The 25046-nt window shown below is 41.7% G+C and overlaps 1 long non-coding RNA gene and 1 other non-coding gene across 2 annotated transcripts; both read right to left on the bottom strand.

The window, feature by feature from the left end:
- Window positions 1-143: 143 nt before the first annotated feature.
- LOC138847486 (uncharacterized) lies at window positions 144-6761 on the bottom strand. Its single transcript, XR_011385318.1, has 2 exons — window positions 6575-6761; window positions 144-5667 (listed from the first exon to the last, which is right to left on the bottom strand). It is a non-coding gene; the product is annotated as an uncharacterized lncRNA (long non-coding RNA).
- On the bottom strand, window positions 3316-3380 carry MIR223 (microRNA mir-223). The gene is given in 1 exon segment (NR_162595.1): window positions 3316-3380. It is a non-coding gene; the product is annotated as a microRNA mir-223 (primary transcript).
- Window positions 6762-25046: the final 18285 nt, after the last annotated feature.

The raw sequence follows: 25046 nt of genomic DNA, 5'->3' as shown, positions 1-25046 counted from the left end.
CTCAGAGTCTTTCATCTTAAAAAGCTTAGAGATAAGTAATTATAACAATCCCACACTACAAATGAGGAAATGAAGCCCAGAGAGGAACAGTGACTTGACTTAAGTCACACATATCAAGTCAGTGGTGGAACATACACCAAAGGTCAGGCCTGCAAACCCCTAGAAGAATATATTTATTGCTGCAGAAAACTTCTGGAGACAAACAGACAATCTCTGCCCCCAAACTGTGAAATTATTCCATACAGAACAATGCAATAAGGCATACATATGTATAGATGAGGCTGCAAACTGCAGGAAAGAATAAATTGGGTGGTAATACAGAACCTGCCTTAGGAGAGTGGCTGATCAGGCAAAAGTAGAGGAGTAAAAAGAGAAAAGGATCTCTAGAAGGAAGGTGTTAAGGCTCTCAAGGGACATCTTCTAAATATTTCCATGGAACATTGGAATCATGGGAAAAATATTTCATGATCACATAGGAATGAAAAATAACTCATTTGATAGTTCACTCTTGGAGATTCCTAATGCAATATTAGAATATTAAAATATTTTTTTAATTCTGCAAAAAAGTACCCTTGTAACTTTGTGGATCCAAATAATTCTAAAACTTACTTGCCCTCTGAACCATTTTTGTCCCCATTCTCCAATCCTTGCCTTATTTCTAAGGAAGCAGAAACCCACCATGTTGCCTACTACCTCACACACCCTGGAATATTGTCATGTTCATGGTTTGGCTTTTTTTTTTTTTTCTCCACAAAATTCTGGGTGGCATGAGACAGTAGCTTGATACATCTCCCCATGCCAGAGAAGAGTACCTCATCACCCCATGTCAGCAGGAAGTAGCTCTAAAGACAGATCATGGCCGGCGCTGCGGCTCAATAGCCTAATCCTCTGCCTGCGGCGCCAGCACCCTGCGGTTCTAGTCCCGGTCGGGGCGCCAGATTCTGTCCTGGTCGCCCCTCTTCCAGGCAAGCTCTCTGCTGTGGCCCGGGAGTGCACCTGCATGGGAGACCAGGAGAAGCACCTGGCACCTGGCTTCGGATCAGTGCAGCGCGCCTGCCGTAGTGTGCCGGCCTCAGCGGCCATTGGAGGGTGAACCAACGGTAAAGGAAGACCTTTCTCTGTCTCTCTCTCACACTGTCCACTCTGCCTGTCACCTGTCAAAAAAAAAAAAAAAAAGACAAATCATCATCCTCCTGGACTTTTGGGACTAATGTAATCCCATACAACTCCTGCTTTATAAAAAACAAAAGGGGGGGGGGATGTTACTAATACGGCACAGTCTTATCTATGGTGCTATCTACACCCTGTCATCATCCTAGGCTCTAGCCCCCACTGCCATTGCTGGAAGCCAGGTGGCCACATGGCCCAACCACTGGTGTCAAGCTCCACCCCCACCCTAATGGGATTCAGTGCTCCGACTTCCCTTTCCCTGCCTGCCCCCCAAGCAAAGTTGTTGGGTTTTTTGTTTTTTTTGTTTTGTTTTGTTTTGTTTTTGATTTTGTTTTTTGTTTTGTTTTTTTTTTTTGTTTTTGTTTTTTTTTTTTTTTGGACAGGCAGAGTGGACGGTGAGAGAGAGAGAGACAGAGAGAAAGATCTTCCTTCTGCCATTGGTTCACCCTCCAATGGCAGCTGCAGCTGGCGTGCTGTGGCTGGCGCACCACGCTGATCCAAAGGCAGGAGCCAGGTGCTTCTCCCGGTCTCCCATGGGGTGCAGGGCCCAAGCACTTGGGCCATCCTCCACTGCACTCCCGGGCCATAACAGAGAGCTGGCCTGGAAGAGGGGCAACTGGGACAGAATCCAGCGCCCCGACCGGGACTAGAACCTGGTGTGCCAGCGCCGCTAGGCAGAGGATTAGCCTGTTGAGCCGCGGCCCCGGCCATCCCCAGCAAAGTTTTAAAAGGACCTGCTCCTGAAAACATGGCTCTCTCTACCCGTCTCCTGATCTCTCTCTCTCTCTCTCTCTCTCTCTCTTTCTTCCTCTACACCTCTCTCACTTTTTCTCTGTCTCCTGAACTCTGTCTCTGTCTCTCTCTCTCTTATGCTCTCCTTCTCCCTCTTTTCCTTCTTCGCTTCTTCCCTCTGGTCTGCCGAGTTTCCCCCAATAAACTCTTTCCCTTAAAAAAAGAAATTCTGGGTGGTATTTGACCTAATGGACTAATGGAAAATCAACCAATCAGTAAACATTTATTGAGTATTTTTTGTAACTACACTAATGGGCTATGGAATGAAACCACAACCAAGGAAACATAATCTTGTCTTTTAAAAGCTCACAATCTAGAATGAATTTCAAGAATATCCCCTAGAAAACTTCACTAATGATTCAAGAGGTGTTACTGGACAGCAGGAGGTAATGGAGAACATACCAGATCTCAGGCAAGGATCGCTTTGCAAATGAACAAAGAAAAAGTGTAGGTTGACTTTCAAAAAAAGTCCCAGGAGAATCGGGACTTTGGCTGTGCAGGGAAATATGGGAAAGAAATGGATAGGCAAAAAGAAATAGAGAAGATGGCCGGCGCCGCAACTCACTAGGCTAATCCTCCTCCTGCGGCGCCGGCACCCCGGGTTCTAGTCCCGCTTGGGGAGCTGGATTCTGTCCCAGTTGCTCCTCTTCCAGTCCAGCTCTCTGCTGTGGCCCGGGAGGGCAGTGGAGGATGGCCCAAGTCCTTGGGCCCTGCACACGCATGGGTGACCAGGAGGAAGCACCTGGCTCCAGGCTTCGGATAGGTGCAGCGCGCAGGCCGTAGCTGCCATTTGGGGGGTGAACCAGTAGAAGAAAGACCTTTCTCCCTCTCTCTCTCTCTGTCTAACTCTGTTTGTCAAAAAAAAAAAAAAAGAAAGAAAGAAAGAAATATAAAAGGTATTCTTATAAGGAAAAAAGGCATGAGGGAAAAGAAGAAGTAGGAAAGCTCAAGGTGTATCTAGTAGCCAACGTTAAGTGTTCAGGAAAGTGGGTTACTAAGCTATGATGCTTTTGTGTGAGGATTATGGTGTCTTGGCTGGGCAACTTTGAACAGGGAATGTAAAGAAAGTAAATAATTATAAAGAAAGATGACATCTATCTCCGGGTCCCTTATAACTATTGTGTCCCCTTCAACACTCTTGAGATGCTTGTATACACAACTCAAAGATGTAGCTGCCAGAGCTAGCCTCACTTTTCCTCTGGTGCCCTCAGATACAATGTCTCAGTTCCCATAAGGTCACAGAAAATAACGTGTGAGAGCTTGGTGTTTGATGAGTATTCTTGGATCCTTGTAGGCAGTCTGTTTATGGTACTCCATCTTCCCTGGCCTGGAGCTGCTAAGCATGTGCCGCACTTGGGGTATTTGACAAACTGACACTCTACCACATGGAGTGTCCAACTCAGCTTGTCAAATACACGGAGCGAGGCACTGCAAGAGGCCAGGCCAGAGCCTTCCATGAGGAGAGGAGATCTTCCTGGAAGATGTGGCCCTGCAGAGAAAAGAAGTGGTCAAGTCACACAACAAAGACTGGGGGGGCCAACTGAGGCATCAGACCAGAGAAGTGAGCAAATAAATGTAAGGCTTCTAACCAGGTAAGTACAGAAGGCCTGCCTGATACTCCAGTGAGTTCCCAAGTGTTCAGCTTGGGGATCGTCAAACCAGAGACCTGTAGCTCTGACATTTCTAGGGACCCCTAGCTTCCATAGTCTCCCCTATGCAGTAGAGACAGTATAATTTTTCATCTTACCTTCGTGACTTGAGTAAATGACCAGGTCCCAGGATCAATGTCCTTGCTCCCCCTTCTTCCCAACTCTCTCAAAGTGTGCTCTCATAGTGCTGAGGTTATACAATTAAGTTTTGAGGTTGAATGTGGGCTTGAATTCTAGATCTGTTGTCAGTTAGCTGGGCAACCATGAAAAAATCATTTTACTTCCCTGAACACTAGTTCTCCATATCCACAAAACATGTGTAATTTATAGTACCATAAGATTATTATAAAGATGACATGAAATAATCCATAGAAAGTCCTTAGTTCGGTATTTGATACGTAACAAATCCTCAAAAAGTGGTAATTTCACTATTAGAGTGAAAGGGAGAATTATTGGTAATTATTGTAACAGGGTCAAGACAGATGTGACTGCCATTTCTTGTGGCTTTAGCTGAGTCTACTAGTATGATCCCCTTGTCCCATAAGGCTCAAGAATGGCAGTGATGAAATGGCCTTTAAGTAACATCTAGCCCCACCTGCTCAAGTTATAAATGAGGAAACAAAGGCTCATATTGTAGGAGAGACTTTGTTAAAAGGGGTTTGGAGTTTGGAGTTATGAGCTGTACCACCTCATTGTGCCCTCCAGCTCTCCTCATTGGTCCTTTCACCATCCTACTTTGAATATCCCTCTGAGAAAAGGGAGACACATCAGCAAAAGGGAAGATAACAGGTTGTGATCTTTCCAGTGTCACATTGGTATCCCTTAATGCACATCCACCAGACTAATACAGAAGCTACCAGAAGCAGGGCCAAACCTGGAATGTCTGTGAGAATTTCCTTGGGAACACCCAGATCCTGTTGCTAAAAAAAAATCCCACGTGTTAGTGTCAAATTCTTGTCCTTCTCAGCTGTAGTAGTTGAGCTATGAGAAACTAGTTGGTCTTCATTAAATATTGGTGTGAAAAGTGGCAAACATCACAAGGTTGCCAAGAATGGAAAACTGCCCCCAAGAAGACAGAAGACCCTGTTGTAGCCCAGGAAAAGCAGGATTCACCCTTCTTAATAACAACAACAAAACTCAACACTCTTTTAGTTGAATGTAAGGGGAAGAAGGGTGGGCACATGCCTCTCCCATTTAAGCTCTGGGAGTGACCTCAAAGCTAATGCTCTAACCTGTCTTTTCCATGCCCTCACTTCTCTATCTCTCTTTTCAATGCAGCCTAAGCCACCCAAAAATGTGGCTCTTAGCCAAAGCAGCAGTCATGCATACCGTATATGGTATAGAAGAAAGAATCATACAAACTTGGGTTCTGATGCTGTCTTGGATGCTAACTAAACAATTATAGCTTGGGCAAGTCTTTCCTTGAATTTCAGTTCTCTTTCACAGAAATGGAGACAAGAAGACTTACCTGGAACAGTTATTGGAAAATGTTTGGTAAACTCCCCAGAACCTACCATATAAGGGCTCAGAGGACTTCATCTCATCCCCTGGAGCCATGGGTAGAAGCCAGTCAAGGAAGCTGAGTAACAGAGTTTGAGTTAAGGCTGCAGAGGAGAAAGAAATTAACTGATGCCTTTTTTTCTATCATTACTCCCATTAGTGACCAGCTGCAGTAAAAAACACTTGGATACACTGAAGGTGTTTGCAACCTTCTATTGCTCTTTCTGATTTCATCCACCCTAGGAAGCCTGCCTGAGAGATATGAAAAGGGCTAAAGAGTCCTAGTACACTGTAAGTTGAAAAGCCTTGTAGATGATGCTTCTCCAGTGTTCCTGGGAGGGTCAGTGGCTAAAGCTAGACTGTTTCCTTTACACTTCCACTGCTGCTGTTCTAGTTCATGCCTCTTCAATACAGTGTATATAAGAAAATCAGGTTCAGTTAAGAAAGGCTTGCAAGACCCACAGAAAGAAGAGACAGATACCTACTTGGAGTGATATTGAGGGACTTTGAAAATTCTTCTCTTGATCTGTTATACTAGCTGAAATATCATTTGTCCCTGTATGAAATACAAAATCCACTATTAGAAAGTTCCACAAAACCACTATTATTGAGGTAAGCAGTGTACCAGTTTTGATGGAGGTAATTGGAGGGGGTAAATCTGGAGAAGGAGATCTCTGAACACTCTAAGTGAACCAAGTGTCTGACAGGGGAGTAGAAGATGAGAAGTCTTTAGGATCATGCCTTTATAAATCCAGACATCCTCAGTACAAGGAAACCCAAATGGGTCAGTTACAGCATGGGTTCTATTGCTTGATGTTCCATTCTTCCTAGAGTGGGACAGAAAGATCACTGGACTGGGAGTCCAGACCCCCATCCTGTCACATATTATCTATGTGGTCTTGGGCAAGTCCATTTTTTCTCTCTCTCGACTTCAGTTTCTCCCATATATACCTAGTCGCTCAATGTCCTCTCAGTTCTGAAGAACTAGAAGGCAAATATCAGACTACAGAAAGAAGCTTTCACCTTGGAGTCATATGTCTCTGAGAGTGTTACATGAATCACCCTCAGCCCTCCTTCTAGATGTTCAGGCATTTTCAAGCATTACTGTCATACCCTTTCTCAACAGTGACAACATCCACCTATTCTTTCTATACCCTTTTCGAAAGAAGCCAAAAAATAAGCTGTCGTTTAGAGAAAGGATTTTCCCAAAGATTCACATTTCATTTCCACATGGCTGTTTCCTAAATATCCTGCATGGCTAGGAAATATCACCCCCCCACTCCCCACCACTAGAAATTCCAAGATGGAAAGTAAATGGGAATCGTCTTGTGTTCCACCCTTGGCCCCAAATCCCTAAGCAGAGACTGAAGGGAGTGAAATGGGCAAATCCAAGTTACCCTTGGTGGCCCTGGACACTTTCTCAGCTTGGGAATCCAAGAAAAGAGGGAAAATGAATACTATACCTGACATTGAAGCGGTGCCTTGGTCTTGGAGGGGACAGAGGTTCTCTGGTGCTGAGCCAAACTGTAAAGGCCAGGAGGAGCTGGGCTTTATGCCATGAGCAGGAAGACTGTGTGTTTTGAAGGGCTCTTGGTGTCTTCAAGAGGAAACAGAAATGAGGAAGATAAGGCTGAGGTTAGCCAACGGAAATCTGGGTGCAAAATGACAAAACAGTCCTGTTGTGAAAGGGTCTTCTACTGCAGCAATAGTCCCCTATGCCTTGCCCCTGCCCTTTCGTGGCCAACCTCCAACAGTCAGTGACTCTCCATGCTGCAGAAGGCAAGACCAAGAAACTCCTAGCTGCCCTAGACTGTGTCTGAAGGGCAGGGAAGTTTTTCCAGAGTAAATGAGGTAACTTTGGAATGTCAAAACTGAGACATTATCTAATGAACATCTCCATAATCAAAACTGAGGAACCGAGTCTCTGAGGAATAAAAGGAAATGTTCAATATCACAAAAAAAGTTAATCACAAAGAAAGTTAATTTGAATCCATTTTGACCAATGGCAAATCATATGTTCTCTCTAGTAGAATGCCTTATGGTCCTAGATTACCCATTTTACCTGCAACTTCTCTTCTGGCACACAGAACCAGCTACATAACTTGCAGGTCCCAGAGCAAAATGAAAATATGCTCCCCTTGTAAATAAATTAAGAGCTTCAAGATCATGACAGTAGAACACTAAATTGTGTGTGTGAGGTCCCTCTAAGCATGAGGCCCTGTTAAATTTATGGGTCACATGCCTGTGAACCTGGCTCAGCTGGTACAGTTATGTCCATAGGTCACATTCTGGTGTTAGTGGTGCTTACAGAAGGAAATAATAAAGGAAATTCACACTTATTAAAGTACTTATCATATGGTTTATATGTATTATCTCATCTATTCAACAACCCTCTGAGATGATATCATCATTAACCTTATTTGTATGTGAGGAAACTGAGGCAAATAGAAATAAAGTGATGGGGCCAGCATTGTGGCACAGCAGGTTAAGCTGCCACCTGTGATGCTGGCATCCCATATAGGTGCTGATTCGAGTCCCAGTTGCTCCACTTCTGATCCAGCTCCCTACTGGTGTACCTGGGAAAGCAACAGAAGATGGTCCAAGTACTTGGACTCTTTTGACCCACATGGGAGACCTGGACAGGGTTCCAGCCTCCTGACTTCAGCCTGGTACAGTCCTGGCTATTGCGAACATCCAGGGAGTAAACCAACAGATGGAAGATCTCTTTGTCTCTCCCTCTCTCTCCATAACTCTGCATTTCAAATAAATAAGTCTTTTAATAAAAAAAAAAAAAAGACTGTGACTTGCCTAAGGAAATTAAACTAAAAAATGATAGAGAAGGCAAAATTCACAATCAGGTTTGACTTCAAATATTGGGTTAGTTTCCAGTCTTCCAAAATGTCTACAAAGAATGAAGATGGAAGTAATTGCTCTTTGGAAAGAAAAGATAGTGCCAGACCACTAAGTTCAACTGTGACCTTTAGGCTAACTAAAGGACACAAAATGTGCAAGAGGAAACTAAGAAGTTTCCTTGTGCCTTGTGTTTACAACTCCTTGGCAGTCCCAATTCCCTGTCAAGAAGATGATAAATTCCCATCACGCTTTGCCCTCCACCGTGAATTTTCATGTTATGGAGAATGGGAGGGGAAATTCTTGTGATACCTTTCAATTATGGCAGTGTCCAAGACCCAGTCATGAACCTACACTAGCAGAGATAGTACCCTGGACTATATTCAAACTCTGGTAAAAATCCAGCCAAGGTATGTGCAGTCTTACAAATTCAGGATCAAGAGAAAAGACCACATCCTGTGATTCAGAAGCCCTAAGTTCCAGTCCCAGCTCTGTTCCTTCCATGAGTTTTGGTATTCCATACCAACAAAGGTTGTATCAGATGGTCTTATTGACATTTCCAACTCAAAGATCCCCTTGTTCCCTTATGACTCCCTCCATCCCCGTTTTTTCTTACTGTGAGCTTCTCTGTAGCTGTAGAGTTTGAGGCTCTAGGGACAGCCTGGGATTCACTTGCACTCTCTACTCTGCAGAAAACTTACTTCTACCAGAATAATTTATTGGCTTAGGCCTTGAGACCAGTTTCCCCAGATCTGGCTTCTAGAAAGATTCAGTTCCTGTTTCTTTTTGGTTTCTGACTACAGCTGGTAGCGGAAGCAAGATGGTCTTGTGGGCACTTTGCTAGGAAGGGCCCCCTCCTCCCTACTCATACCGTAGAGATTGAGTAAGATCAGCTACCCATTCCTTCTTTTTTTTTTCCCTGCCAGTTAGGGTACTCTACGGGCTTTTAAACAAAAGTTATCTCGATATAATGTTTTCATTTAAAGGAATAATTAAAAGGGTTCATGTTGAACCCCATAGTAGTTCCATAAAAGAGAGCATTAGGAGTCAGAAGGTGTGCAAATCATGTCACCTATGGTGAGGGCCTGAATGAGAGCAAAGGGCATTCAGCTTCTTGGAGTTCCTCTTTATTTCACAGACACAAAGCATGTTGGGAAGGGCCAAGTTAGCAATAACAGCACAATGAAGCCACTTCTTTTAGATCTGTTGTCCAAGCTGTTGCTCAGAGCAACCAAAGTCACAGAGGCCTCCCGTTTTGGGTGCTCTCTTCCTTGATTGTGCTTGTGGGTGGAGAGGACAAAGAAGAAAGCTGAGAGGGGGAGCAGGCAGGAAGTGCTGGCGTCCCACCCTATAGATTCAATCACTTATTCACTCAATATTAGAGTGTAAAGAACACTGGAGAGTTCTTTTGTCTTAGGTTCTAGGATATAGCTCTTGATATAGCTCTGTAACTCATTAAGTACGTGACCTTGAATGATCATGCTTCGGTCACTACATCAGAATGAGGAATTCTCAAACTAAAATACAGAGGCAGACAGACATGCACTCAAAGAACTATGCTACCCTACAGAATGTGACAAGTGATTTGATAAAAATACAATGTGCCATCAGAGGAGTAGGTAAGAAAGAAGTTACTTTCAGGGCAGGTGATGAGAAGGTAATGATAATTAGAAAGGTCCATAGAAGGGGCTGGCACTGTGGCACAGCGGGTTGATGCCCTGCCCTAAAGCGCTGGCAACCCATATGGGCACTGGTTCGAGACCTGGCTGCTCCACTTCTGATCCAGCTCTCTGCTGTGGCATGGGAAAGCAGTGGAAGATGACCCAAGTCCTTGGGCCCCTGCACCCATGTGGGAGACCCGGAAGAAGCTCCTGGCTCCTGGCTTCGGATCTGGCAGCTCCAGCTGTTGCGGCCAATTGGGGATGGAGGACTTCTCTCTCTCTCTGCCTCTCCTCTCTCTGTGTAACTCTGACTTTCAAATAAATAAAATAAATCTTTTTTTAAAAAAAGAAAGGTCCATAGAAGAGGAGGAAAGGAAGATTTTAGCTAGATCTTAAAGGTAGAAAAGAAATGATGTTCAGTGTTTTAGAAAGCTTTCTCTAACTAATTTAGTTGCTCCCTATCTGAATTTCCTCCAGTCTCAAAAAAACTATCCACGTTACACTTTTATGTCTGTCTCCCCCAGGAAACCAAGAACTGCTCAGAGAAGGGACTGTACCAATCCCTTACTGGCTTCCCAGGGCCAGAAGTAAAATAGCTACTGCAGAACTCTGAGTTGAATAAACGAATGAGTCAATGTATAAACAAAGTATGGAGACCTCATGGTCCAAGGCTCCCATATTTCTAGACTTTCCTAATCTCCATGAACTGAGAAAATATCTCCCTGTTCACTCACCCCCACCTCCTTTCAAAAAGAGGCCCCAAGGATAATTGCAAAGCTAAGACCACTTCCTGTGCAAGAGGCTGATGTCCACACATTGCACCTCAACTCTGGTGATTACTCTGCATAGGATTGCACTGGGGCTTCCTCCAAGAGGAAACTCAATAGCTGTTGCAATATTTAGAGCACCCTCAAGGCAAGGTTGAAAAGGCCTTGTAATCTGGGCTTGGAAACAGGGGTTTCACTGTGAGGTTCCCTATAAACCTAATGATACTGGCAAGATGGCAAGATAGATGGCAGCTATGAATTTACCAATTACAGCTCAACTTTATTCAACAAGTTTGTATTGCATACCTACAGACTACAAAGTTCTATTCTTGGCATAAAATGGAAAAATAAATATATAACAAAAATCTGGAGCAATTTAATAAAAAGATAATGTAAGTCACAAGTATTCTTTTCTAAAAGATATTTATTTATTTATTTATTTATTTGCAAGTTAGAGCTACAGAGAAACAGGGAGGGTGGATGGGAGGAAGAGAGATATATCTCCCATTTTCTGGTTCACTCCCTAGATGGCCACAACAGCCAGGGCTGAGCCAGGTAAAGCCAGTAGCCAGGAGCATCATCCATGGCTTCCATGTGAGTGCAGGGGCCCAAACACTGGAGCCATCTTCTACTATTTTCCCTGGCCATTAGCAGGGAGCTAGATAAGAAGTAGAGCAGCCAGGACATGAACAGGCACCCCTATGGGATGCTGGCATTGCAGGCAGTGGCTTTACCTACTACACCACAATGCTGCTGGCCCTGAGATACAAATATTCTAATAACCACAGTAAAGAGTTAAGAATAATATAGGTGAAATTAATTTTAATGATTTATTTTATGCAGCCCAACGAATCCAAAATGTTGCTTTAAACTGTGAACATTATATTTATTAATGACATATTTTACATTCTTTGAAATAGGGTGTATCTTATACTTATAGTACATCTCAAATTGTATTAATCTTATTTTCAGTGTTTAGTTACCCTATTTGGCTACTAGCAATCTTGTTGAACAGAGCAAGTCTTCAAATAATTCGCAGTCTAGAGCAGGAGCTAGATTGCTAGACCAGTGCAAACCTGGGATGAGTACAATACTGAAAGTGCATTATTATGAAGAAAAGCACTGCATCAAGAGTTCAGGAGACATGAACTACAATTAATTGCCCCAGTGCAATCCTATGCAGAGTAATCACCAGAGTTGAGGTGCAATGTGTGGACATCAGCCTCTTGCACAGGAAGTGGTCTTAGCTTTGCAATTATCCTTGGGGCCTCTTTTTGAAAGGAGGTGGGGGTGAGTGAACAGGGAGATGAAGTTAAGGATTGTTTTCTCAGTTCATGGAGATTAGGAAAGCCTAGAAATATGGGAGTCTTGGACCATGAGGTTCTTTGCCACTGATCCTCTGTATGACCTTGAGTAAACACTCTTCCCTTTATGGGCCTTCATATTGCCATTTCTACAATGAGTCTGAGCTAGATTTATTCACTGAACAAATTATCTATCGAATATCATTCTAAGTGCCAGGACCGCTGCCAGGCAATCATGATACAGAAGTGGGAAAGATAAAATGCCCACTTTATTAGAATTTACCTTCTGTCATAAGTAGTTATTAAACAAATGCCTATAAGAGAATATGACTTTAAATATATGGCAAAGCTACAGTAATTAAAACAGCATGATATCAGCATAAAAGCAGATCCATAGAACAGTGGAACGTAATAGAGACCCTAGAAGTAAACTCATGGACTTACACCTACTGATCTTCAACATATATGCTTAAGAATGTGCACTGGGGGACCAGTGTCATGGCGTAACAGGTTGAGCCGCCATCTGCAATGCCGACATCCCATGTGGGTTCCGGGTAGAGTCTCAGCTGTTCCAGCTCCTTGCTGATGTGCCTGGGAAGATAGCAGAATGGTCCAAATCTTTGAGCCCCTGAACCTACATGGGGAGACCTGCATGAAGCTCCTGGCTCCTGACTTCAGCCTGGCCCAGCCCTGGCCATTGTGGCCATCTGGGGAGTGAACCAGTAGATGGAAGATTCTTTCTCTCTCTCTCTCTCTCTCTTTCTCTTACTCCTTCTTTCTCTCCCTCTGCCTCTCCTTCTCCCTTTCCCTCTCCCTCTCCCTCTCTGTAACTCTGCCATTCAAATGTAAAATAGAATATGCACTTGAAAACGGAGTCTGAGAAATGTGTTCTAGGAAAATTGGATATCCACATGCAGAAGAATCGAACTAGACCCATTTCATCATGTACAAAAGTCAACTCAAAATGGATTAAAGATCTAAATATAGGACCTTAAACTTTGAAACTATTTGAAGAAAGCATAGGGGAAACACTTCAGGACATTTGGGATGGGCAAGGGATTTTTGGATCAGACTACAAAAGCATAGGAAACAAAAGCAAAAATGTACAAATTGAATTTCATCAAACTTAAAAGAACTTTTGTACAAAAATGGAAACAATCAATAGAGTGAAGAAACAACCTACAAAATGAGAAAAAAATATTTGCAGTTTATACATCTGACAAGAGATTAATATCTAGAATTTATAAGGAACTCAAATAACTCAATAGCAAGGAAAGAGAGAGAGAAAATGAAATAAAGAAAAGGAAAGAAGAAAGGAAGGAAGAGAGGGAGGGAGGAAGAAGGAAGAAAGGGAGGGAGGGAGGAAGGGAGGAAGGAAGGAAGAGAGGGAGGGAGGGAGGGAGGGAGGGAGGAAGAAAGAAACCAGTTAAAAATGGACAGTAAATCTAAACAGATATTACTCAAATGAAGACATACAAATGGTCAACAGGTATATGAAAAAATATACAAGATCACTAATCATCAGAGAAATGCAAATCAAAACCACAGTGAGATATCATCTCATTCCAATTAGATTAATTATTATCAAAAAGACAAAAAATATATGCTGAGGCCAGCATGTGGCATAGCAGCATCCCATATGGGCACTGGTTAGAGTCCCAGATGCTCCACTTCTGATGCAGCTCCCTGCTTAATGCACCTGGGAAAGCAGGGAAAGGTGGCCCAAGTGCTTGGGCTCCTGCCACCCACATGGGAGACCCGGATGGAGTTCCAGGCTCATGGCTTTGGCCTGACCCAGCCCCAGATGTTGGCAGTCATTTGCAGAGTGAACCAGCAGGTGGAAGGCCACTCTCTTCCTCTCTCTTTCTCTCTCTTCTCTCTCTCTCTCTGTCTCAGCTCTGCCTTTGAAATAAATAAAAATAAATCTTTTTTTAAAAAAAGATAAATTCTGGCAAGGATGTTGTGAAAGCAAACCCTTGCATACTATTGGTGAGAATGTAAATTAATGTGACCACTGTGGAAAACAATATAGAAGTTTCTCAGAAAACTAACAATAAAACTATCATATGATCCAGCAGTTCCACTACCAGGTACATGTCCAAGGGAACTGAAATCAATCTGTTAAACAGACATGTGCATTCTCATGTCTATTAAAGCACTATTCACAACCACCAAGAAATGGAAAAAACCTAAGTGCTTGTACACTGATGAATGAATAAAGAAAAATCAACCATAAAAAGGATGAAATATTGCCATTCACAACAACATGCCTGGAAATGGAGGTCGCTATATTAAGTGAAAAAATACAAACACAGAAAGATCAGCATCACATGATCTCACTCACATGAGCTGTCAAAAAAAAGGTAATCTCATAGAAGTTAAAAACACAAAAGCACAATGATGTAATGATGTTACTGGAGACTAGAGAGGGAAGGGAGTAAAGAGACATGGGGAAAAGTTATATAATAAGTACTAATTTACAGCTGTAGGGGTAAAAAGTTCTGGGTTTCTGTTGCACAATAGGGTGACTCTAAATAATGCTAATTTACTGCATATTTCTGTACTTAAAAACCCTGGAAAAAAAGGGTTTTGGCTGTTGATACCATAAAGGAATGCTAAATATTTGCGAAGCTAGATATATTTACTCTGAGTATAAATTACAACAATGTATACATACATTGAAACATCACATGATACCCTCAGCCCCAAAGAAAATATGTCAAGAAATAGGGAAATTCAGAGAGAAGAACACCTAAGAAGGGATCTCCTCCACCAGTCTTAGGTAGGCCAAGGAAACTTCACAGAGAAAATAGCTTTTGAAGTGAAATTGACAAATGAAAAAGAGTGAGTCCAGTGAAAATGGTTGAAAAGTAGTTCCAGTAAGAAGAAACAGCAAGAAAAGCTCTGAGAGAGGAAATGACTCGGCATATTCCAAGGAAATGAGGAGGCTGCTTTGGCTTGAAATAGAGCAGGCAAAGGAAAGAATATCACAAGCAAAGTAGGAGAGTTAAGCAGGGTGTCAAACTGGGGAAGGCTTGACGTGCCAAGGGGAGGATCTTGGACGTACCCCGTGAGACATGAGAAGCCATAGAGGGCATGGCAGTGCTGTGCCTTTCTGTATCCAAGCCTAGGACTTTTGGAGTCTTGATCATGCGGTTAATGAAGAAAGCAATGTTAAGTCCAACAGATGGGATTAGAGAAATCAAAGTAAGCAGCATTTTGAAAAACAGGATCAGAATAGTTACAGAAAGTATTTCAGGTAGAGGGAATGACCTGAGTAACAGTTCAGAGATAGGAAAGAACCAAGTCGGCTTGTTATGACTAGAGGGACTACTGATGGAACATGGTAAATAGGAGCCCAATAATATTTTTAATATCTGTAGATGTACTAGAATAATAGTTGCCCAAAGGTTTATCCAACATGCCAAATGTATTCCTGAAGAAGCCACGCAAAGGCATCCATTTTGTGCTGTAATACCGATAATGAACAAGTACTGTGAGCTCACTAATCCCAGGCACTGTTAAAAGCCCTTTACTTGTACTAGTTTGTGTAATCTTCCTGACAACCTTCTTCGGGAGGTATTATCCCCCATTATTTCACAGAAGACAAATTGAAGTTCAGAGCAGTTATGTCACTTGTCTAAAGATAAACAGCTAACAAATTGCAGAAGCAGTATTTAAATGTCTCACAATTTAACAATCATAGGACCCTTGCAGCAATATACAAAAATATATGGCATCAGCAAAGAAATATCAATTTTAAGTCAGTTATCGTCTCAGTCTGCAAGGGACGTTCTTTTTTTTTTAAAGAAAACCTCACATATTTACAATTTATTATCATTAAACAGGAGCTGAGCTAAATCTTTGCTTAGCTTCAATAAATGAAGTAAATAACTGGGAGTTCTAAAGAATTGTTTAAGGGTGCCAACTCTATGACATAGTAAGTTAAGCCTCCTCCTGCATCCCATGTGGGTGACGGTTCAAGTCTCGACTGCTCCACTTCTGATCCATCTCTCTGCTATGGCCTGGGAAAGCAGTAGAAGATGGCCCAAGTCCTTGGGCCCCTGCATCCACGTGGGAGATCCGGAGGAGTCTCCTGGCTCCTGGCCTCAGATTAACCCAGCTCTGGCCGTTTCAGCCATTTGGGGAGTGAACTAGTGGATGGAAGACCTCTCTCTGTGTGTCTGTAGCTCTGCCTGTCAAATAAAGAAATCTTTAAAAAAAAAAAAAAACAGATTTCTTTAAAAAAGGAAAGCAAAATGATTCCACTCCTCACTCCCCATATCTTATTCCCAGAGTACTTGAGAAGCTTCCATTTATGATAGAAATAACTGAAATAACTATAACCAATCATTCTTATATATTTCCCATAATGCTTATATATTTCCTACAGTCTCAGATATTTCCTATTTCTTATGTATTTCTTATAGCAAATGTTTAAAGCAGCAGTTTTGAATGGATAGGGAAGGACGGAATAAGGAACGGACTTGCCACAGTCAGATGCAAATACTTGGGAGAAACAAAATTTTATTCAGTTAAAATACATATTCCCATGATTCAGCCTTTGAAAAAAGGAAAATTCCGTCCTTTGTAACAACTTGGGTAGAAGTGGGTAATACTATCCTAAGGGAAGGCACCAAAAGACAAATTCTATACGTTCTTATATGTGGAATTTAAAGCAACTGAATTCACAAAAGCAGAGAGTAAATAGTAACTACAGATGCTAGGGGTGTTGGAAAATGAAGAAATCATGGTCAAGCAGGGAGATTTTTTTTTTTTAAGATCTGCACAGCTTGGTGGATATAGTTAATAACAGTGTATTGTACATTTCAAAATTGAGAGCATGAACTTCTAATTACATATTCAAAAATGGTAAGTATTTGTGGTGATTGGTACTTTAATTTACATGAATTAATTAATTTAAATTTTAATTCATGACTGATACATCACTTTGTAAAATAAAATAATTCAGACTGGGGTGGGTGTCTGTGCTCTTTGACTTGGCACACAGAGATTGTTTCTCACCTTTCTAGTGATTTCTCTGGGTAAAGGAAAGAGCAAAAAAGAAAATTTATAACAAACCCTGAGCTTACACCACAGATGAAAATGTGTTAGAACTCAATTTGGCACAGATATAAGGGACATTCAATTCCTAGTAAATAATATCTCATGAGATTTCAAAGAAATAGAGTACCCAAGAGCTCCTGTCAGGGCCAGATAATGTAAGGTAAGAACCAGAAAAGCTACATATTGAACAAATAAGGGGCAACATCCTTTGATCTCAGTTTTAGGCATAACAAGAAACAGAAAATTGTAGAAAAACATTTTAATGAGTGCTTACTGTATACCACTAGCTCTCACATCTATTATATCATTCACTCTTCTCAACAAAATTGTAAAATAAAAATTACTCCCATTTTACAAATGAAGGCACCAAAACTTGAAGAAATTAAGCAACTTTCCTCAAAGTCACATATTTAACAAGTGACAGAGCTAAGATTATTATTATTAATATCTGTATCCCTAAGATTTTATGAAATGGGCTACCCAAAGACTCACCATCTCCTTTGGCCCCTTCAAACCCTGCAACCCATCTATTCCCCACAGCCTGGTAGTAAAGAGAGTGAAAACATATCTTTTATATCCAGTTTAATTTCTGGATGATTATTGTTAATTTATTATGGGGTTCTTTACATATTACAGAGATTTTTTTCTTTGTCTACAATAAGAAGCACAAATATTGCCACCAGTTTTTCATTTGCTTTTAGGCTTTGCTTCTAGTGTTTTGAAGTTTTGTTCATTGTTTATGTCCCCTAATAGAATACAGGCTCCACGGGGGCAGTTATTTCGCCTTATTCCTAACTCTATCCCTAAGGCTTACAACAGCTTTGCTTGCCATAGGTGCTCAATAAGTATCTGTTGATGAACAAGAGTTATTCCTGCTATGAGAGCGAGGAATGCAATGACATCCAAATACTGAAAGCCTTAACTTTCCCTTCACCCTGGTTCCTTATGACCTGAGATCCAGAAGCAGTCAGGGTTGAAAATTCATCAAAAGCAGCTCTAGACAAAGTGTTAAGAGACCTGAGTTCCAGGCTCAGCTGTGCTACGGCTGGTAGAACGACCTTGAGAAAAGTCCTTCTTTGTTCTGGGAATCAATCCCCCAGTTTATAAATGGGATAGACTAGATGGTCTTTAAGAGTCGTCTTCTCCTATTCATGGATTTGTCAAATGATCCATGTGTCAGGGATACTCAAATATTAAGACTTACCAGAACCCTTCCTTCTTAGAACTCACACTGAAATGAGGGAAACAGAGGTGGGCATTTGGCCTAATGTTTAAGTTGCCAGTTGAGATGCCCACATTCCGTATCAGAGTACATGGATTCAATAACTGCCTCTGTCTCCTAACTCAACCCATCCATTAGGCCTGTTTTTCTAACCCACTGATGCCATCAGATACCTTGGAAGCTTTCTACAGTTTAGCAATGGAAACAGAGGAGGGCACAGAAGAGGCTCTGTGTGGCTCTCTGGCCAGCTTGAGGCAATTCAAGAGATGGTCAGCTCTTTTCCACTGTAGCATGGATTCACAGCATCCACAGATCTTCCCATGGTCTTATCTATTAACAATGAAGAGAGGGAAAGAGAGGTGGCAGGGGAGGGCGTAGTGTTCTGAAGACTCTAGCACACTGTCTTGATCGAACTAGAGAAACAGAAAGCTGGGGAAGGGAATCATCAGTTAAAGAGTGGCTACTATGTCTCAGGCACTGTGCTGGATGCTTTACATACATCCTTTTTATATAATCTTCATAAGCACTCTTGGAGACAGGAATTCTTGTCCCTTTCATACATGAGGCAACTGAGTCTCAAAGTGTTCAAATGACTTATTTCAAGTCATTCAATAATCAGCTGAGATGGAGGTCAAACCAATTTTCCTACTGTCTTCTATCATCATTTGGAAGGGCCATTTAAGTCCCTTCTATTGCCTCCAGGTTGGATTATTCCAATTTTTATTCCAAAGCAGGAAAGTTGTTTCTATGCTTAGGGGTATCACAAACAATGAGATTCTCTCACTTCTCTTGCCATGAGCTTTGTTCCTCCTGCAGGAAGCTGATCCTCCTGTTTCATCTGAACCCTGCCTATTGTGGTTTAAGTCAACTTCCTCTTCCTTTATCCTACTTCTCCTCCAAACATTCTTCCCTGAGTTGCAGGCCGCAACCCCCAACTTCTGGTGCCCACTTATGAACCTCTCACTTTCATCCCTTAGCTAGCCAAAGGAGTTTCAGACCTGGCACCAACTGCTCCCTTCACATCTGTTTCTACTGCTGTTTTCACAAAGGTCATCAATACAATGAATGGCCTCTTTTCAGACATAATCACATTTTATCTGTTGATCTCTTGACCCGTAAATATACTCAAGTCACGACCAACTTTTTAAAAAATCTCTTTCTAGCACCTACCCCATCATTCTTCACATCACTCAATATGACCTCACATAAAGATTTGTTTCCAACGATTGTCTCACTGTTTAACCTTCCAACCTATCATAATTTGACTCTATTTGTTCTCTATCCCCATTTATGCACTGACCTTGCTATCTGATGTCATCAAATTACCATGAACTCCTAATCAGCAAAGCTAATTGCCTCTCTATTAGCCCTCATTCTCCTCAATGTCTCTGTAGCAGATGCCTCTGTTGGCCAGTCCTTTCTTAAAACCTGTCACCAACTAGGTTGGAAGATATCCTCCCTCTTCAGACTGAAGTTAAGCATCAGAAGCCACACAAGTATGTTTCCCTTTTTTCAAGATTTATTTATTTATTTGAAAGGCAACGTTACAGAGGGAGAGACAGAGAGAGGTCTTCTATCCTCTGGTTCACTTCCCAAATAACCTCAACAGCCAGAGCTGAGTTGATCCAAATCCAGGAGTCAGGAGCTTCCTCCAGGTCTCCCATGTGGGTGCAGGGGCCCAAGTACTTGGGCCGTCCTCTGCTGCTTTCCCAGGCACATTAGCAGGGAGCTGGATTGGAAGCAGAACAGCTGGGACTCCAAACAGTGCCCATATGGGATGCTGGGGCCCCAGGCGGTGATTTCACCTGCTACACAACAATACTGTGTATTGGCACCCACAGTATATTTCATATGAGATACAGATATCAATTTCATACCGGAGGACCATAGGTCATTTCAGGGAAAATCTTCTCCATTTGTGTTCCTAGTACCTATCAAAGTACCTGATCCAGAATAATGCTTAGTGAGAACTGTTGGATTTGCTTACCAATCCTCTGCTGATTCATTTGTCTTCTTAAAAAATTTCCTTGGTTTTCTTAATGGCTCCTCTTTTTTTCATGCTCCTTATGACATGTTAGTGTTTCCCAGAATTTTTTTCTTATGTTTATAGATATATACTTACTGTCTACCTCTTCACATCCAGATTAATAGATTCAAATGAATAATGAACATGCCTCATATATAGCTAAGTCCTTATGTCCCTCATCCAATACCTCAAACAATAGGTTCATCATTCTGTATTTCTTATCTCGGTGTAGGTAAGCCAAACTAGAAAGATCAGAAATATCAGTCATCTTTGACCACTATTATATGTTGCTGTTAATACTCATTATAACTTGCTATTTTGTAGTGTGACATTTTGTGTCCTTGCCTTTTTCTTATTAGTACCTCGTGGTTTCTTCAAGGACAATGATCTCCATCTAAATCTATATCTGTTTATCACTGTTTCCATAGAGTAAAGATAGAAAACGATAGCTGAATCAATTAAAGGTGATGAGATCAGCTCTCAGAGTGTCTATATTGAAGAAGATGATGTTGTTCCTAAAGATGAAGAGGAAAAGGGGGCAATGAACATGTTAATCTTCAGCCAGTTATGTCTTTTTCATTAAACTTTAGTAACGATTACCAAGATTATGTTTTAACAGCACAGTTTTAATTATATGACTGCAATTGCATGATAAGGATCAGAGGATCTCCATTGCCTGAAATGGAAGGGTCAAAATTTGTCTTCCAAGCAATCAGAACCTTTTGCGATCTATCCACGGCCTATGACTTCAACCTTCTCCACCTTTCCTATATTCCAACAACAACATACGTTATACTCCAGCACACCTCTAACCTTCATATATGCCTCTCTGTAAACCCATAAATTTTCCTGACTCCTTCATATCTATCCTGTTAAAAAAAAAAAAAGGTGTAGTTGTTCCTCAGACCCAGCTCAGTTATCATGTCCACTAGGTAACCTCTCCTGGCTCATCTAGACAGCCTCTTCCATACATGCATGTGCCTAGATTATAGCCTGATAACATTTCATTTTGGTTATCTGCTTATGGGGCTAGAAAGTACTTATGGGGCAGCAGACTTGATTTACACATTTTAGGATTCACAGAGCCTAAGGTAAGTTCGAGCAATAAACAGATTTTCTATAAATGTTAGTTAAATTTGTCCAACATCTCTGCTGAAATAATGATTTGTGTTGTGTGGTTAGACCCCATCTTGGCTCCTGAAACCTTTCTATATATGTTCAGGCCACAACGCCAATCCCACCCTCATCAAAGTCTTTTCAGGAGCAAGGAGTATCTCTTTTTTTTCCTGGCTTCATATATAAAACATAGTAGATTTTAGTTAAATGAGGTAAAGATAGGCTGGTACAGCAGTTGAGCTGATGGGTAATATTATCTAAACCTGTTTTCTTCCATTGGACATGATGGATGGGACAAAACTTAAAAAAGAGACAATCAATTCTGACCAGGGTTATATTCCTGTCCCTTTAGGTAAGGAAGAGGAAGATATGTAAGTCAGAAAGGGGGCCAAACTGGGTGGACTGGAAGGAGGAAATGTGTTGTCTAAAGTCAGCAGGGAAAACTGTAAAATAGATCTTAGTCACTTGGAGTGTTACTAGAAAAGTCGAATTCAGTTGATTGAATGAATGCTTTTCAGAACCACTGAGCCTCAATTAGGGCCCAGGACAAACTCCAGAATCCAGATATAGAATGATGTAGGACAAGAATCTTTATAGGACAAGATTTAGATTGAGGTTTAGATTCTGGTTTTGCCACTGACCAACTATAGAAATTTGGTCAACTTTCTTCTTTTATCTGGACTTCACTGTGTCCTCATTTGCAAAATAGTTTCTTGTCATAGCAAAGAGTGTGATAGAAATGTCCCCCAAGGAGAAGACTTAATTCTCAGAAAGAGATATCTCACAATGGACCACAAAGTTCAGTCTTATATGCAACCCCAAAGTCCAGGTTTGAGAAGACACCTAGAGTTAATTTGACCATACTCTCTGAACTGACTCATGCAAATCCAACTCATATGAAGCAGATATAATACAGGAAGAGTTTTTAAATTTTTGATTTGTTTTTAAATTCCAGAGCAAATATAACTCCCAAACAGCTGGGGATGTTCATGTTGGCTGAACAGCAATATCTCTCTTGCTAGGAAAAATCTATTCTAAAAGCCAAATTAATCAGGAAATTCCTTAATGAGAACATGGACAGCACAAAGGGGACTGGATGAGCTTAACAAATTCATCGCTTCCCCAAAACTCAACTGTGATGAAGTGAAAGGAAGGGTCAGGATCACCTCTTTTTTTTTCCCGTTCTTTAGATTCTATTATGAACACAATGACCACTTTCACCCCTGATGCTGTTTTTTTCCAGTCTTCAGGCAGAACCCACACTCGTTCTTCTGTGTTATTTCTGTAGCTGAGTTAATCCTGTTGACTAGGCTTTTACAACTTCTTTAACATTCAGTCAGACCTCCTAAGATTCCACCTTAATTAGATTTCCAATCTGCAAGGCCCTATTCTTTCCTGCTTTGATTAGTGAAAGCTTCTGTCCCCTTAAGGACTTCTCCAGATGGCTAATCTATTATGTAGTGGTTTTACTCGTTGAAATCTTAGAGGAATCTTTTGGTTTGGGTGGAATAGGGAGAGAAGTAGGAAGAGGATCTCACTTTGCCCCATCCCTTGGTAAAAGGATTTCTGCCCTTTCCCCAGCAGAAACAGCAGTGGGCTTGGGGACTCTGGAAGATTCTGAGGATTTACAGACACACTTTATTACTATTGAGGAAAATCAATGGGAAGAGCTTGATAACCAATGTTCTGGATTCTTATACTATTTCATGATAAAAGCCTTGGGTCCTAGAGAAATTCCTTCCCTGCTGAAGCAGGAATGATGAGTCAAAGGAAAGAAGTTATCTTCTTTCACATAGTTTCCTTTCCTTTCCTTCCCTTATTATATTCCTTTATTCTGTTTTTTTTCTGCTCCTCTCTTTCACCTTTCCTAGCCTGTCCTTCAATATGGGTTAAATATTAGTACCAATGCCAGAATAAGCCCAAGCCTGGGTCTGGGATTATCACTAGGTCTATCCACCATAAGCACTTATTTATTTATTTATTTCCAATTTTATTTGAAAAATAGTGGGGAAGAGGGAGGGAGAGAGAAGAAAAAAGGGTGAGAGAGTGAGGGGAGAGAGAGAGAGAAAGAAATCCATTTCCATCAACTGGTTCACTCTCCAAACACCCGTAGCAGACAGGGATGTGTCAGGACAAAGCCAGGAACCCAGAACTCAATCCAGTTTTCTCACATGGTGACGGAGACCCAAGCACTTGAGCCATTGTCAGCCACCTTCCAGGGTTCACGTTAGTAAGAAGCTGGAATAGGCAATAGAGTAGCCAGGACTCAAATAAGGCACTGTGGTATGGGATGCAGATGTTCTAAGGGGCCACTTAAATACTTGACTGCTACACCAGACACCTGCTCCCCCCACCCCCAATACACACACACACACACACACACACACACACGTGCGTGCGCGCGCGCGCACCATGAGCCTTCTAAGATGCAGAGGCCGGAAGAAGAAGGAGGAGGAGGAAGAGGAGATAAGGGAGAGGAGGAGGTGGCGGGGGGAGCTGAAGGAGGGGGAAGAGGAGAGCAAACAGAAGCAACAGCCACAGCACAAAAGGCTATTGGAACCAAATGAAACTAGATTTGAAACACTATGTCCCTAGGAAAACACATAGATTTTGGACTTTACATCTAATCTTCCTCTAAGACCTCTGTCCCCACCAGAATAAGTCTTATTTATCAGAAACACTGTGCTACAGTTTCTGCTCTTCCTGGAAATATCTGATACTAAGAAAAGCATGCTGGCATCCAAAAGCACAACCATGCTACCAAAGGCTCACCAGATTACCCTCCTCCTTTTGAGTCCAAGGTGAAGCTCTCCTGCCACAACCTATAACTTCTTCCTGGGTCTGGATTACTCACTTAGATTTTAGTTCAGATGAGCCTGTTTTAGCCTTATCCTAGTTGATAAGACTTAGTGTTGAAGAGGGGTGTATTTATCCATTGGGCAACCTGAGGCACAATCACTTCATCTTTGAAGGCCTCAGCTTTCGAACTAGAGGATGAGACCATAGATTGGACTGTTTAATCCCTTCAAGACAAGAAAGCCCTTAGGGGCCAAATAATCTCACCTTCTATAGATGAGATTGCTGAAGCTTGGGGAAGTAAAACTCCGTGTATGAAAATGACTAACTCATGCCTGGCACATAAAAGATACATAGTACATGCCAGTTGTCTTCTGCTCCATTTAAAGCACTCTTAGCAGGGGTGGATATGAAAGCAAAAGGATTCCTAAGGTTATATCAGGTGTTTCTCATGCATACCACACTGGCTTCCAGAAGATTATCAACTTTAGTCAGTTGGACTATGTAAATCATTGATTCCTTCCTACCTCGGAGCCTTTGATATGGCTGACTCCTTCTCATCCTTCAAGTTTTCGCTTAAAATACACTCTCCACAGAATAGCCTTTCTGCCAACCCTACCTAAAATAGCTACCCTTATCCCTTTTCCTTCTTACACTTGGAACTCTATTTGGTTAATTTACATGTTTATTCTTGGTCAGCTCCCCAGTTCTAGACATGACATTTTTGTGGTTTGGAGCTCTGTAAGATAAACAGAGAATGTGTTTATTCACTGATGTATTGGATAGTACTTAGTATAGTACCTGGCACATGATAGGAAGTACTAATCAATATTTAGTGAGTAAAGGGTGACAGCCTCTGATATAACATAAGTTAGTCTGGGAGTTGGTACCACTGAGGTCAGTATTATGATGAAGTTGAAATAGGTAAGTTGAAGACATGGGACAATTAAGTTGAATGGGTATGAAACTCCAACCAGAGCAAAGTTTAGATTCTGGGCATAGAGGGACCATGAGGCTCATGAGCGATGTTGATTAGTTAAGTAGGGGAAGAGGCTGCCTTGTGGCCCACTTCCATGGTACTTGACATTCTCCAGTGTAAAACAGAGGTCATAATCTTCCCCCCTGC

This window comes from Oryctolagus cuniculus, chromosome X, assembly GCF_964237555.1.
Source record: "Oryctolagus cuniculus chromosome X, mOryCun1.1, whole genome shotgun sequence".
In the NCBI taxonomy this organism is placed as follows: domain Eukaryota; kingdom Metazoa; phylum Chordata; class Mammalia; order Lagomorpha; family Leporidae; genus Oryctolagus; species Oryctolagus cuniculus.
This window is presented reverse-complemented; position numbering and strand designations above follow the sequence as displayed.